The sequence below is a fragment of the Buteo buteo genome, chromosome 3 (assembly GCF_964188355.1).
Source record: "Buteo buteo chromosome 3, bButBut1.hap1.1, whole genome shotgun sequence".
Classification (NCBI taxonomy): Eukaryota; Metazoa; Chordata; class Aves; order Accipitriformes; family Accipitridae; genus Buteo; species Buteo buteo.
Genome location: NC_134173.1, coordinates 43732334 through 43747139, shown reverse-complemented (window position 1 = coordinate 43747139; position 14806 = coordinate 43732334). Strand labels below are relative to the sequence as shown.

The following is a 14806-nucleotide window of genomic DNA, read 5'->3' as shown; positions in this document are numbered from 1 at the left end:
AGGGGAGCGGGGCCGGGGTCGCGGGGGAAGAGGAACGGCGGGCCCCGCCGGCGCTGGGGGGGCGCGGAGCCCCGCGTCGCCCCTAGGGGCGCTGCGCGCCGCCTCGCCGGGCATGGGAAGGGAGGCGGACGGGGCCATTCGTGCGGGGGGGGGGGGGGGGGGGCGGGCTGGGCGCCGGGAATACTCCGTGGGCGGAGGAGGCCGGCGGTGGGAGGGGGGGGGGGGGTGGGGGGGGTGGCGGGCGGCGCTGAGGCGGAGCGGCGGCGGCGGGAGGGCGAAGGGAAGGGGAGGGGAGGGAGGGAGGGGGGGGGCGGAGTGGTTGGGGCCGGCGGCGGCCGCCGCGGCGGCGGGGTCAGTTCTCTTTAGTGTTTGCCGATGTTGGAGGCGCCTCCAAAGTGTCCCCGGGAAACAGGTAAGCGGGCCCGCGGGGGGCGGCCCCACGCCCCCCCCCCCTCCGCCGCCGGGCGGGGAGGCCGTGGGACGGGACGGGACGGGGTGGCGGCGGAGGGAGGGGATCCGCGCCGGGCCAGGCCGGAGAGGAGGGAGGGAGGGAGCCGCTTCAGCCGCGATGTCCGAGTCCCCGTCCCGTCTCTTCTCCCCCCCTCCTCCCGCCGGGGCGAGGGTTCCGCCGGCCCCTCGGCGCCCCCCCCCCCGCCTCCCCGGGGCCGGGCAGGCGCTTCTGCGCCACGGCGCTGCCGGCCCGCTTCGCTCCGCTCCCCTCCGGCGGGGGAGGAAGCACCGACCCCGCCATCCGGCCCGGGGCCCCCGCCCGCCCCCAGCCAACCCGCGGAGGAGGCGGGCGGGGGCACAGGTGAGCAGCCCCAGCGCCACCGTTCTCCGGGGGTGGCGGAGGAGCCCCCTCCGCAGCTCCCCCCCCGCCCCCCGCCTTACCACCGCCGCCCGAGTCCGGCCGCCGCCGTTGGGCCAAGGCCGGGCCGCGGCCGGCCGGGCCGGGCCGGGCCGTGCGGTGGGGCCGGGCTCGGCGGGGACCGCGCCGGGCCTGCCCCGCCTCAGATCTCGGGGAGTAGTTGGGTGCGACCTGAACTTGCCCCTCGTCCTTCGGCCCGCTCCGGCCCGGCGTGTCCTGGCGGGCCCGGCGGCGCCGGGTTGAGGTGGGCGGCCTCGGGGGGCGCCGGGTGGCAGCTGGCCGCCGGCGGGGCGAGGGGCGTCGGGCGTTCGTCGGCCGGTCAGCGGCGCCGGCCTCGCAGCCCTGCTGGTTTTCTTTTTTTTTTTTTTTTTTTTTTTTTTTTCCTTGCGCCGTGTTCGTCAGCCTCGCTTTGCGCATCGCGCGCTGCCCCCAAACTTCGGACACGGCCCGAAACTTTGCCAGCAGGACTGGGCTCTCCCACTCCCAAAATGGATGTCGGCGTCTCTTCCACGAAGCGACGGGCAGTGGAGCGGTTTGCCGGCCTTCGCCCGGCCCGAGGGCTGCGGGGCTGCTGTGGAGGTGGGGGTGGGACCCGGGGAGACGCTGCTGTTCAACGGCCTAGCTCAGGCGGCGGGCAACGTTTTCCCGGTGTTCAGGTCTCTCCAGTGGTCGAAAGTTCATCTCGATCGCAGCCAGGCCTGGAAGTCACAGCCATGCTCTCCTGGGAAAGCATGGGCTGCTTGGGGCGCGCTGGGAGGGCGAATCCCACAGCGAAGCTGTTTGCCTCGTAGTGCTCGGGGTCCCACCCGCCAAGCCAGTGATACCCAAGCGAAAAATTTCCCCACAGTGCATCTGCCTGGTGTTGCCTTACGGCCAGCAAGCTGTTTCTGTGGATACCAAGACGTAAGCTTCTCAGGCCGTGCATGGAATGCTCGCTGTGCAAGTACCATGGCACTGAAAAAAAAAAAGTTTGTGTTATACAGAAGAGTAGATGAAGTGTTGCTGTTGTAGTCTCTCTCTTTGCCTGAAATACCGTTTTGAACAGTACTGAGGAACATGCATGAATAACTACAGCGTTGCAAGGCACAAGTAAGACTATTTGCTCCGGTGTAACTGGGTGAAGTTGCACTGCACTTCTGTAGGCAAGCATACGTTGCTGTATCTCGCTTATGTTACTAGTGGCATCAAGCTGCACAGGAGTAAGGTCTTCCTGAGCAGTGTGGTAATTCCAGGTTAGCAGTGTACACCAGTGTAGTAATATTAATGTATTTAAGCGATTTACTAAATACAGGGAGGTTCTGTAGAGGCTTTGTTGTGACCTGGCTGCCTATATAAACAGTGCTAGGCTGACAGATTTCTGAATGAAATCTTTTTTCTAGAAAGCCAGCAGCAGTGTAAGATTTCCAGTACTGATTTCCAGCTGCTGAACCTTAGCTTTGCCCTAGAAAACTCCTGGAGAGAGAGATTTCTGCTCATGCCTGTGTTTGCAAAGATTCCTGTTGCTGACAACTAGGAACAGGATTGAGAATGCCTGCTTGTTCACGGTTTTTGAGGGGAAGGGACAGTTCAGATTTTCTTTGCTTTGCAGAGGACTCTTCAGCAACGTTGCTCAGCTTTAGCAGAAGTCATTCAGCTTTGGTTCAGTTCAGGCTGTAGTCTGGAGGCCAAAGTCTTTATATATCTTGTTGCCAGCTTAAGCTACCTTGTCCCACAAGAATTATGTCAAAATAATAAATTTGAATAACCTTACATCCTGAATTATGAAAGTAAATTGTAAAGGAACTTCCTAATTTTACTTGCAGGAAAACCTGATCAGAGGTGTTTTAATGGCTTGACTGAGTTTAAATAAGCACTTAACTCAATCAGCCCCTTCCTTGGGGGCAAATATCAGGCTTGATTTTCCTACACAGGCTTATAAACATAACTCCACCGTAACCCTGGTTTACACTGGTGTGAATGTGGGAAATGAATCAAATAATATGTGTTTTATTTGTAAAGTGTCATGAAAAATGACCTTGGGAAGGTTAGGCAACAGGCCGTAGTGAAGCAGATCCTCTGATTCCAAGACTGCTTCTCCAACTATTAGGAAAGCTGCACCTGTCATGCTCTATCTAGACAGTTTGTTTTGACCTGCCCGAAATACATGGCTATTGATTTGTCAGTCTTCGAAAAGGCTGAAAAAATTCTCATCAATTACGTCCAGTCCTTCAGCCCAAAATACATCTTCTTACAATATCATACCATTGGAGGGGAGGCCTTATTAAGTGTGCAGATTTTAGTGCCAGTTTTTTTGGTGTATATTTCATACATACATGTATGCACATGCACAGATTTTCTCCCATTGGAGAGTCGGGTGTCTGCTTCCTCACATGGGTTGCACTGATGTGGCGGGGAAGGACCTAACTCTACATCTTTTCAGGATAACTGTAACAACATAACTTCTGTTAATAAGCCACCAAAGCTTCGTTTTTCCTTCCCCTGCTTACATTGATTTCCTATCAGCAACAGCAAAATCTGTAAGATAAGAGTTAGGCCTATCTTTTGCCAGAACCAATTATTTTGCATTTCTAATCTTCGGGTCATGCACAACCTGTGTTTTTCACAATAGTTCTTGAATTTTCTCTCTCTTCCAAAAAGAGGAAGAGAAACAAAGGCAGAGAATGGCTCTCTTAAAGCTGCTGTGGGTACTGATGTCAAAATCCATGTGGGAAACCAGGAATCCCTGCTACCCCTTTCTGCCTTCACACTTCTCGGCCATTCCTGTTGCTGGTTTCACTGTGTTAACACTTGCGATGCACCCATGTAAGGGTCTGAGCTGCCGGAGGCCCTGCCTAGGTCTCTCACCCTGCCACCCCTCTTTCGTCCGCTTGCTCTTTGCTGATGGGTATGCTATACGTGGTCTCTGAAACCAGCAGGTCAGAAGTATAAGGCAGGGGTTTCCATTTGGTGGAGGGGCATTTAAAGCACAAGGCTGGGGTCCTGCAAAGGCAGGGAATGGGGCTGGCAGTTTTGCTCAGGGAGAGAGGATATATGGTGCAAGGGGGGGAATACAGTTGGTGGGAGCACATGACAAACTCTGGGAAGAGAGGAAATGGAACCTGTGTATAACATCATTAATATATATATATCTTTAAAGTCAAGGGCTCTGTGTTTAGGGGGTCTGCTCATTGTCAGCAACCAGTCATGATCAGCATTACCCAGAGTATGTTTGCATTAAAAGATCAGGAGTTCAGTAAAAATCTGAGAGATGTCTTGTCAGGCGTTGTTCTGGAAACTATTTAGAATAAAAAAATTGCTTGTCACAACTCCTAATCTAAAAATGAATTTTGAAAAACCATCTGTGGTAGTGTAATACTAAAGTCACATGCGTGTCTGTAGCTGCTAATGTTTGTTCATACTTCATCTCAACAGCAACTGGTTTGTAGGTTGGTTTTGTGTTGTTTTTTTTTTTTTTTTGTTTGGTTGGTTTTTTAAGCTGGTAGTATTTGGAAAGTTTCCTGGTAGTGAAATCTGTACTCCAGGGTCACAGTGTGCTCACCTGTGTCGTACCGCATCTTTTCTTTTGCTTTAGTCAAGTACACTTCTGTATAGTACATCATTAGTATGTTACAAATTTATTGATACTTAACCAAATAAAATCAAACTGTGAGATTTAAATTTTTTTCCTGGTAAATAACACTTTTTGCATATTAAATTATTTAATTTTGTGACTCCAGTATATTTCTGTATCCCCATTATATTCTAATTTAGTCACCATTAAAATGATGGGGGGGGAGGGGAGGAGCTCCTTTTAGACTAATTAGAAATCAGTATTTAAGCCCAGACTTCCACTGGTGTTTGGGGAGGTCCCCGGTGATAGCCAGCGACTAAGTATTATGGTAAGTATGGGTTAACGTGCTGTCCTTAGTTTCTGAGAAAAGACAGCTTGCTAAGATGTTTACCATAGTATCACAGGCTGGAAGGGTATGTTTACAGTCTCCTCCTGAAAACTTCCACAGGATCATACTGGCAGTGGTCATGCTTCCAGTTTTGCTGCTTGCCAGCTTTGAAGAGGCAAGCCTCCAGGCTGAAGCAAACGTTTTTGGGCATAGGGAGACCAGATTTTCTGGGGAATTTTCTTGCAATAGAAATAGTTACCCGTTGGAACAAGAAGAGTTCTTTAAGAGACGAGGAACCTAATTTTTATTGCTATTGCTATTTTTCATTTCTTATTTTTGACAGCTGTTAATGTATTTGTAGTTTCCAGTTTCTCATACAATAACTCTAGTTAAAAAAAGTAATGTTATACAAATATAAGGAAATTTCAATATAGTAAACATGCAGATTGATGTCAGTAACTGCAGTTCTGCGGTTAAGTAACTGGCTGTAAGTGACAGAGAACTTCTTCCATGTCACCCAGAGGACACATCCCTACAACTGATACATTTTGAAGGGAAGAAATCAGGAACACTGTTCCCAAGGTGAAAGTGCAGAGCAATGTTGGGTCAATTTGTAGCATATCTAGTTGTGCTGATACAAATAAATGAAATAACAAAGTCTGTAGGAGCTTTGGCTTGTTAGACAAGATGTGAATAAGACATAATCTAAAATTTCTTGTTAAAAAGTCATGTGGGGTTTTTTTTGGTTGTTTCCCGCCCCCCCCCCCCCCCCCCCCCCCCCCTTTTGGTCCTTGTTCAGTCCTGGCTAGTAGGCTGCAGGGCTTTTTCCTTTCCAGACTGTGGAAAATGTTTTCTCTGCTTTTTGTTCCAAAAAAGTAGATACACACTGTCTTGTGTATCTGAGAGTACTTAAACCTGCCTGCTTTGAACTGTGTTCCATCTGTGGTGGCAATGTGCCTCAGGTGGACATTGCCAGTGGGTGTTTTGCTTAAGAGTATACACCCAAGAGACATCGCTTTCGTACCTGTTTAAGGCCTGGGAATCTTAATGAATGACTCTAGAGGGGTTTTCTTGAAAACCCTTCTGACCCTCTTATAATGCAGTGCAACACACTTACTGGTCTTGTATGAAATAGGTGTCATCTGCATGGCAACTAAGGCTGTCTGTCCTTCATGAAAGGGGATGAGAAGCTTGTCCCGGATCAGGAGGCAGGTAAAGCTCACCCTGGTTTCTTAGAGACCTCTCTCAACATTCTCTCTTAGCTGAATCGACAGGGTTAGATATGGGATTTGACCTCTTCAGAAGGGAGAATGATCTGCATCATCTTTTCTTCACCCTTCAACTGGCCAGTCTTTATCACTTAAAGCCTTAAACAAGTGAAAAGTCATTGAAGATGCCAGGACTGGATCCCATTTCCATGGACTTGATGGAGTTGTCATTCATGAGGACATTCTGGATGTGGACTTGCAGGGAACCATAGGTATTTGCCAGGTCCCAGGAGAAGAATTAATAAAGCACTTTTCTTCAGCTGTTATATTGCAAGGCTCTTCTGAAACTGGCCATTCCACAAATTACTGTCAGTGGCAACTCACCAGAGGGGGTGGCTTTGGAGGCCCTTTTTCATGTGACCATTAAACTATAAATAAAACTTTGACTCTCTTTTTTCTGGTTCTCACAAATCTCACTGCAGTCAGAGCCTCTTGATACTTTGTAACATTCACCTTCATTGCAGGTAGGCACAGGAGCAAACTGCTGCTGCAGCTGGTGAAATGGGTCTTTAATACCAGACTTCAAGTATTTTAAAAGAGATGCAAGCAGCAACTTACCCATTCTGGCTTTGAATATTTTTTTTTTGGTCACAGTAGTACTTTGAACCTTTTCAAGGCTTTTAAGCCAGCTCTGTGCTCACTAGGAATTTTGACATCTAGCACCAAAAAAGAAGAACGTTTTTTTGCTATCATTGCAAATACTGCCTGGTACTGTTTACCTTTGCTCAGGCACCTCCTAGCTGACAGGAGCAAGGAAGACATAGTTACTATCAAGCTAATATACCTAATATTTCCTCAAGATAGGGCAGGACAGAGTACTGCAGGTGAGCAGGGTTAGCTGAGGCAGTTCTAGTTCCAGGGCCTACTCTGCTTTTCAAATGTGGGTGTCTTTGCTATAGTGTTGGATTGCAGATCTCTGCTCCACAGCTCGGGGGTCTGCACTTCTACTAAACTTCTGCCGCATGTCATCGCAACCTAGATGTTTGATGGTCTTTGGGCTAAGAGCTTTCCTTCCCTTTGTTAACAAGGAACATCCTTTTTTGCAGGAGGTGAGACTCTATTAAGCATATATATGTAGCCAAATAACACGTGTTCTGTTGGAGATCCTAGAAAATGGGGTCCTTCTTCCCTTTTGAAATGCTTTTTGGTTTTGTTGTTTGTTTTTTTTTTTAATTTTATTTTGGTTTTGAAGGTAAGGAACAGGAGTCTTAGCTCAGTAGTGAACAGAAGCATTAGCTCCCTGCAAGTTCAAAAGCAAGTTCGTTCTTTCACTCTGGTTTAGGGTGGTTCCAGAGTCACAAAAGCTAACTTTACTATGCTGAAGCTACTGGCCATGGAGTTCTGAAAGTACAGTAAGTGGTGAGAAAGACAGTCCTTTAAAGGGCAGGTCAGAGCATCGTCCATCCATCCATTCTGTCTCCAGTTAGTCATGAGCCTATGCTGTTGTGAACAGTGTTGTCATTCTTCATATATGCAAATTTCTTTTTCACTTTCATTCATTTCTAGGTGCTGTTTCCTTTTATTTTTAATTATTTCATGCTGCCACTGAATCAGGTTGCACTTTTAGCGAGAGTTGTCCTTTGTTTTATTTCTGTGTATTTCTTTATTTCTGACTCTGTATTTATCTGTATAAAAATACTTGAAAGAATTCCAAATTTTAATTCACAGTTTGTTTACATTTTTTCCGGTAGTAGTTATGCTTATAACTTCCTTTGGTCTGGGGAAACAAGTTATTCTGAATTGTCAACTATATGGATAAAGATCTCTTATTTGCTATCTTATGATATAGCCTACTTGGTACTCCTAAACCACTAGTACCTAAGGAGTTGGAGGAAAAAGTCTGGTTTTGTCATGCTGGTTCTGTGCTCTCACAGTGTGCTCAGTTTGAACCAAATCTCTGTTTACCAGCACTCTTCCTTTCTGTTGTTGGTTTTTAGTTTAGTATCAGCCCCTCCAATTCAACTCCAGAAATTAACCTCTTGCCATCCTGCTAGATGTGTGTAGTCTCCGTGCTGCAGCAGAATGTGTGCTCAATGTGCAGCAAGTTTATAATGTTTAGCTAATGTTTAGCACTGATCATATATCCAACAGTTTTTCTTCAGTGTTTTCTGCCTTTGTGAACTCTGAAAGGATCTGTAAGTATGTCACTGGAATTTTTTCCTCTTCCTGGATTGTCAAAATCTTCTGTAATCTGTAGTTTCTTCCGAAGAGAAATAATTTATTTGACTATGTTTCATCACACAACTTCATAATTTCTGTCCAAAGCATGGGTTTGCTACAAGGAATCAATAGATGATTACTGTCCTTGTGTACTTTGCTGAGTTGTTGATGATTCTTTTCATTCTCAGGATGCTTGAGGAGTCTGCATTGATAGCTGCTTGCTGCATGTGGCTGGATCAGTTAGCTCTGTTCCCTTTGGCTTTCTCTCAAACTCTTCCAGGCGCCTGTCTCTTCCCATCTTATTTGTTGGAGTCCAATGTTAGTGGCCCCAGGTCACCACTGGCTACATATGATCTGTCCACTTCCTTAATTTTTGGACTCTTGTTTTCATTGTTGTAGAGCTGGGCTTGTGTCATCAATTTTGCAACAGTTCGTGACCTTGCCCCCAAACATAGCATCTCCAAACTGTTATTTTTCTCCAGTTGAAAACTTAGATGTTGTGCTTTTCTTCAATCAGAGGACTTGGTACACCCAATCCAGTGTTCAGTAATTATTTTACCTTTATTCATCGACTGAGGAGAGCTGCACTTAAAATAAGGAGGAGGCTCTTTGAACTCATTGCAGCACTCCTGATCTGACAAGCTGCTCTATGCCTGTGAGCAGAGGTCCTGTTCTGTGCTCCAGTGAGCAGGGAGCTAGTCTCATGAGCTGTATGTCAAAATTATCTTACATCCAAGGATCACAAAATGTGTCTTTGGGAGAGCTGAGAGAAGGGGGAACTCCAGGAGTGATTCATGAACAGGAGATGGCAATTTGACCCCAGCTGTCTGGGAGCTGCAACTTCTGGGAAGCTGTACGAGACTTCAAGGAGGGCATTCATCACTAGCTGTGAAATACTGTTTTTGTTTAAATATGCTCGTGGAGAACAAAAAAAGGCACATAAACCAGAATTTTATCTACTTCTAACAATAGAGTGCAACACCCGCTGCTTTGTCCACTGAAACCACCTTGTCTGAGGATCTTGTAGCTGTTCGTGATAGGGGAGTGATTATACTGTGAGGAGGGCTGGGAGTAGGAGCTGTAACTTTTTGCAAAGAGAAAGGCATGTTTCTGCTACTTCATGAAGCTTTGTTACTTGAAATTATACGGGTAGTAGTTTGTCACAGGCAGTCAAGGAAAACCGAGATGATTTTCTGAATTCCATTAACAATATGCAATTTCTAGTTAGGGAATAAACTTTTAGTCAAGAAGTAATTTTTGCCTGCTTCAGAACAAAATAACAGTTGAGGGGTTGTTTTACTTAGGATAAGTATTTTGTAATTTAAAATCAGTCAAGACTTTCTTGAAATCTTAGTAATATAACTACTAGTTGCTAGCACAAATTGAAAAAAAATACAGCTTTTAGGAATATATATGAGCGAAATTTAAAAATACTAATTAAATAAGAAGCTGGACTCTTGGAAAGAGTTCTGATTAGACTTCAAGATCACAAATAAGGAACCAGTTACAGCTTTGATGCAAAGGAGTCTGTAGCAGCAGCATGTCAAGTCTGAGTCATGATTTTTCATTTACTTACTTAATCCCCTTTTGCACTTTTAAGCTGATGATTGACTGTTAAACTAGTGACTTAAGCTTCCCTTCTTTTCAGCTATTTTTCGTCACGAAAAAGCTTAGTAACTAATTTTTCTTTAACCTAAGGCGAATGTGGTTTACCTGCCCATCATCTGCAGTAAAGAGGTATGATGACCACTGTATACAGTGACAACCAATAACCATTTCAGTATAACACTTTGAGTCTCAGTGAAATATTTAAATGGTTGCACTTGAATGACTTATCCCAGAAAGTTAAAAAAAAAATAAATTTCAATAATGTGTTCCACATTTTTCTAATCTCAACTTCTGTGTTCACAATTTCTGGAGTCACTAAATTAATTAGTTGTCTCCTTGAACTTTTCTGATGTGTTTTGTGTGGGCAAATTTTGAGGTAGCCCTGGAAATTCAGCTTACTTTGTGTTGGTGTTGCCTAGAGTTTCTCTTGATTGTCCTACTCGCCCTTCTCCAAGGACTGTAGGACCAGGTGAGGTAATCTTTTCAAAAAAGTTGTAGGTATGATTGTATCACAGAGTGTCTGGGGAGATACATGTTTTCAGTTTTCAAGTCATAGGTAGTTTACAGTCACAGTAAGGAAGAGATCTAAAGAGTTACAGTACTGGACAGCCAGCTTTTGTCCTTTGGGTTAGTGGTTGCTCCCAGTTGCAGCAGACAAATAGAAAGAAGGATATTACCCTCTAGTGTTGGGGAGTGTGTGTGATGTCCTGACTCTGATCTGTAAGACTGTATAGGCATCTATAAGCTAGTTTTTTAAGTATACCTCAAACCATGATGGGTTTTGGATGTGGAAGGCCTTCCACAAAGAAGGCTCTGATGATCACCTTGCTGTTTCATGGAGGAGTTTCTCATTTTCTTCTCTCTAATAATTCAGGGTATCCTGGCTGGGTCAAACTGATGCCTGTGTCTGAACCAATGTTCTGGCTTGATGGATCAGAGTCTTTACTAGGCATAAAATTTGTGGCAGCATGAGAACTGGGCTAGCTCTTATTGACTGTTGGAGATTTCCATGGCTTTTTTACCATCTTCTCTGTTTTCTGGACAGCAACAATAAATTGAGACAAACTTTCTGATGGGTTTATCTTGTAAACATTTATATAAACCAGCCTATTTTTTTCCCCCTTGGGCTTTGGGTTATAAACAGCTTGAAAAGCATTGAGATGTCCAACTGGCTCAGCTTCTGATGCAACAGATTGGCTTTCCTTATCTTTAGTTTTCTTCTGGCATTGAAATCTTTGAATTGATAATCTGATTGATCTCCCTTGTCATTTCAAATGGGAGTTTTGTAATTAAGCTTCCTGAACTGTCCTGGTGCCAAGCAGCTGTCCCCATAAAATGTTTGCTCTGGTTGCAGACTGTCTTCTCTAAGGGATTTCCAGATGTTTGGTTTTTTTGTTTTGTTTCAGTCTTTGCTTCAGTGATCTTTGGTATTGGTGAGGTTGTTCTGTGAGAATAGCAGTCCTTTCTTCTATCATGGTTCAAGATGAATATTAATAAAGTTTCTCTACTTAGGAGCTCTGTTTCATGTCTGCCTGTGAAGTCTCCACTTGAGACTTCAAGTGGCTGTCCAGTATATACAGGACCTGACTATAATTTCTCTGTTAGAGAATTTAGAAATTAGCCATGTGTACAGGCTGGGGTTGTTCAGTTTTGCTGTACACAGTAAGATATACTGTGCCCCCAGTTGCTCCTTTCTCAGCTTTTTCATGTCAGCCTTGCTGTTGCCAGGGAAGCAAGGGAAAAGTTGCATTCCTGCCTGTCAATATGCTCCGCTTTCTGTTAAGTTTCTCTTGTTACAAGTTTTTAGGCTCTTGCACATGCAAATGTGCACAATTACAGTCAGTGCCCTAACCCCTGCGTTTTCCATCATTCCTTATAGAAAGATCCGTCTTAGGCAAATATATTAGGTGGGGAACCTCTCTGCAAGGGAGTTTGCTTCTGTCATTGTGTCTGTTAGTTTTAATAAGATCCACAATCGCTTATTTGTCAAAGACAGGTTTGTCAGTAGACTTTGGGTAGGCTTCAGTTGCCTGTATTTTGGCATCTAGTGCAGTTTGAGACACTAAGTTATCCTGTCTAGTCTTCAGCTGCCACTCAGCTGCATGGTTTAGCTAACCCTAAATTAGAAGCCTACTTGTTGATCACCTCAATAACTCCCTGGGTCTCCTGGCTGTATTGAATAGTGGTGTAACACATTTGTTTCAACACATACATTATTGCCATTTCATTGCCTTTTCATGCCAGGGTTTATCTGAAACATCTGCCACATGCAGTCGGATGTGGCATGGGTCTTCTGAGAGAGGACTTCTGCTCGTTGAAGCAGCAGCTGATGGAATATGTAGGTATCCAGATGTGATATCTTAGGACATCACAAATGGCACTGGTAAACCATGGGTGGACTACTGAGTTCTATACTGTATTTCCTTTGACTCCAGTGGGAGTTTAGACACCTTGCTTATATTTGGAGACCTAAATTATAGATGTCTTTAATCCTTGCCTGGATCCTCATATCTCACTCTACAGCAGTGCTGTATGGCATGGGTAACTGTTCTGGTGTGAGATACACTGTGCATGTAGATGGCCTTGTAGATCGCACTTTTTCGTATTAGTTACTTGTCTTTTGCTGTAGTGGCTTAAGCAATTTACTCCATCCAAAATGTTTGCTTATTAGAATCATAGAATAGAATCATAGAATGGTTTGGGTTGGAAGGGACCTTAAAGATCATCTAGTTCCAACACCCCTACCATGGGCAAGGATACCTTCCACTAGATCAGGTTGTATTTACTCTGTGATATATCCTATGTATTTCAAGTCGTATGAACCTTATCTTGATTGCAGGGTAAGCCTTTTCTGTTCTAGCCCCCTTGCTAACACATCATAATTAAATGGCAACAAAAATCCCCACCTTTGGCCATTTTGTTGATTGAGAAAATCTTAGGTTTCTGTCTTTGATTCCATAATTAGTTACCTTATTTGTCTGGTTTGGTTTTGTTTGGAAATATTCCGTTCTTTTCAAAATTACACAAAGCTATTGTAGAGTTGTTAGAGAAGGATTGACTCGGTGACAGATGTAAATAATAGGTATTCCCAAGTAACAGTAATCTGGTCATTGATTTAGAGACTCATATGCTTCACGTAGCGTCTTGGATCAACATAGTATTGGAAATTAGGGAACCGATACAGTTTCATGATGAAAGAAGTCTGTGAGATGAAGCAGTTTCTAGCTCAGTCTTCTAAGTCCTTTTTTTTTGTTTTAATGTGCTTGTCCTGTGTAGTAATTCAAAAGGGAAGTTGAGCTGACTGCTGTTTGAAGAAGTGGCCGAAAAGTATTATGAGTGCAGATTTTTAATCTGTCCAATTTCCTACTTGATTTTTTTTTTTTTTTTTTTTCAAAAATACCTTCCTGCTTCTCCTCAGAAAGCTTCTTACTGATTGGATATAGGAGTTTGCAAAGGATATTCCTCAGTGGGTGATAATATCCTTGCAAAAACAACTTCTGTGTTTCCTGAAAGTGTGATGGGATTTAATGTTCTGACCGGGGGTTCACTGCAGCTGCCTGGCCCTGCTTTGCCTTCCTGGGGTTTATCTGCAACGCTCTGCTGCTCCAGTCCAAGAGCGGAGGGAGCCGCCTGTAAGGAACTGTAGTGTTTGGTCAGTCCTCAGGGGCTGGGTTTAGCGCTGAGCAAGTAGGGGAACTTTTTTGTAAGCCTTGCAGCTCCTTGGGTTTGAGTATTAGTCCCTAATATTCTCTGTCAATTCACCTTTCTTTTTGTGTGTGTTTTGTGTTTGGTTGTAAATTATTTTATCAAAATAACCAAAATAAGAGTTAGTGATTTCCCCTCCTCCCCCCGTACTTCAGGAAAGTAAAATGCTTTTAAGGCCTAACTTCACTTGCTGTCATCTATTACTCTAGTTGTTAATTAGCTGGTAGCTATGTCCAGATTTCCACTGAAATTAAGATTCTCTAGTGTAAGACACTGCAAAAACAACAACAACAAAAAATAGGGCACAGGTTTCTGAAGATGAAATCGTCGGGGATGAGATCGTGGGTTTTGTGTGGAACAGTGTGAAGGAGCTGAACTTCAGTGTATGGTTTGACAGCAAAGCTAAGCTGATTAGCGGGAGCTGAAAGGGCTAATTCCTTGCACCCACTCCAGGTCAGGAGTTTATGGCCCTCCCTTTACAGACACAGGCACTCACTCCTCTGATCTCCCTCCTCACCTGCATGTGAACTGGTTCCATGAGGTAAATGGACAGAAAAGTATTAGCTTTTTGCTGCAGGGGAGAGAGGACACGGGATTGTCCCCTGCTATGGCAACAAGACATTAGATCAGTTTGGCTGTTGGCAAACCACCCCTACTAAGGTAAAAAGGAACAAATTGATGGAAGGGCAAATGGGGATGACAGTGGGGACCAGCAGTAATACAGGATATATATAGAGAGAGACCTTGTGCCGTTTCATGTGTTGTTTGTCAGTTTTGCCTATTTAAAATGTAGAAATAAGATAAGTTTTGTTAGTAATTCTAGATAACCATCTGCTGACTGTTACTTTAAGTCATGCTCTTGCTAAACTGCTACTGTGTGGCTATCTTGTTATTTGATTTTATAGAACAGAAAAGATTGAATTAATAGCTGCTCTGAAGGTAATGCAGAGCTGTGTGTTTTCTGTCGTCTCCAGATAAGCTCCTAGATATAACACAGTAAAAAGAAATTACATAAAGCTTAGGACTTCTCTAGTACTTTTTATATTAAGTACATATATGTTTAAATATTTACCGTAAATGTGAGAAACAGCACACAGGAAATACATTTTACCTTTTGGCAGTTTTGTATGCTTTTGTGTAACTGAGTGAAGTAGTATCAGGAGAATAGAAGGAGAATGGAGAGTTTAATGGAATTTTAAGGCTAAAACTAAAACCAAACCCTCCTTAGTTAGGAAGCTGTTAACTCTATTAGGGTTCTGTTACTCGAGACTTTTACAGAAGAATCACATTAACAAGCTGCTAATCAAAGCAGGGGTTGG

At 44.5% G+C, this 14806-nt stretch overlaps 1 protein-coding gene across 3 annotated transcripts in view; it reads left to right on the top strand.

Moving 5' to 3' along the window:
* Nucleotides 1-300: 300 nt before the first annotated feature.
* STAU2 (staufen double-stranded RNA binding protein 2) overlaps nt 301-14806 on the top strand; it is a 176530-nt gene continuing 162024 nt past the window's right edge. For 2 of the 3 annotated variants that reach the window (XM_075023454.1, XM_075023452.1), the window contains exon 1: nt 301-412. The gene's annotated coding sequence lies outside the window, so the exon portion shown is untranslated. Of the gene's footprint in view, nt 413-659; nt 812-14806 lie in introns of those variants that run through there. The other variant, XM_075023453.1, reaches the window with a different exon arrangement.